Genomic DNA, 1659 nt, shown 5'->3' with positions numbered 1-1659 from the left:
GTTTTTTTTTTTTTTTCTTTTCCACTCCACCCAGTGAAAAGTCACAATGACCTAGTTGTGTTTTTTTTGCTTTAAGTGCCTGACACCGATGAAAAGAATAGGTTCTAAAATTTCCCGCTTTAGTAAATTTTTGGTATAGCAGTTTTCAAACGCTATGATATAGTAACCAGAATTAAAAACTGATCTTTAATAGCAGATGAAGAAAATAAGCTATCTTCGTGTGCTTTTCTTGTAGTGTTTAAAGCTAATGGGACTTTTTTATACGAAACCAAGAACGAACCAATCCAAATTACTACCAGTTCACATTTGATTCATTTAACCAAACCGAACCGAACCGAACCATATATACTATTTAGTCATCACATAAACCATGTAGGTACGTAAACTATTTTACTGCAACAACATTTTTTCACAATTAGAAACATGTGCGTTATACTGTTGACGTACCATACATCGTGTTTGTGTAGTGTAGTCCACGTATATCCTACGTATAACATACATATAATCTGCACACGTTTTTTATCCTACTCAGGATTGTATTATTTAACCTATTTAGAAAAGCCTGCTAAATTAGAAACTTTTTGCAATGTTTCCCATCGTAAACATATTATTTTCTCTTACCAAGAAATTTCTTGTTCAGACCATTTTGTTTGAATTATAAAATGGATTTGGGTATTGCTTATATTTCTAATTATATATGTAAACTCCACTCATAAGAACTGGAAGCAAAAATGTGTGTACTGCAGTTAATTCACAAAGAAATGAAATGATTGATATACATTGAAATATAAACCAGATATGAACTGGAAGCAAAAATAAATGAAAAATTAAATAATCCCATTAATGCCCCAAAACTATCTTCTTATTTTTAATAATAATCGGTTACTTGGATTGAAGTCCATATTAAGTTTCATAAATGTGTGCACTGTGCAGCCATTTTTTTTTTTTTTAATCTTCTGAAATCTTTTTTGAACTTCTTTCTTTGGTTTAACATAATATTAGTATTAAATTTCATTATTGTGTGAACACTGCAATACAAATTAAATTGGACTTGGAAATCTTTTAAGCCAAGACCTAAATTGGAAAAGGAAGAAATATTGGTAATATCTATGACTTTTTTGGGTCGGCTTAAAACGGAGTTTAGGACTTTATAATTTATACGATTCATCAGCTGGCACATTCTACATGTATCAAAACTAGAATTTTCAGAATACGAATTATACAATCTAAATGCTTATCTGTTTATCTTGAACTCTATTAAGAAATATGATAATCAGTTTTTAATGCAACAAATGTTGTGTACAGATAAGATTTTGGGCCCCCGGTCTTTGTCAACAACAATGGCTTGTCATCATCGTCCATGCCTAGCAAGTTATAGAAGATTATGAGAGAATACTATTGAATAATTCATATGTTAAAGCAACATGTACCCGTTAATATCTTGTCATGTTTTTCATCCAAATCTTTACACCTATCATTTATTGAAGGAATCTTTTCAGAATGCAGAAGAGAACAATATATGTTTAGCTGGACGACGTTCTTGTATAAGTATAAGAATGTCTAGAATATTCTAAAGTATATTTGTTAATAATTACTATATCTTTTTCTATAGAAACTAGGTTAATTAGCTTCTCATTCTACTCCCTATATAAGCATATG

The sequence above is a fragment of the Camelina sativa genome, chromosome 4 (assembly GCF_000633955.1).
Source record: "Camelina sativa cultivar DH55 chromosome 4, Cs, whole genome shotgun sequence".
NCBI lineage: Eukaryota > Viridiplantae > Streptophyta > Magnoliopsida > Brassicales > Brassicaceae > Camelina > Camelina sativa.
Note: the sequence above shows the minus strand (reverse complement) of the source record.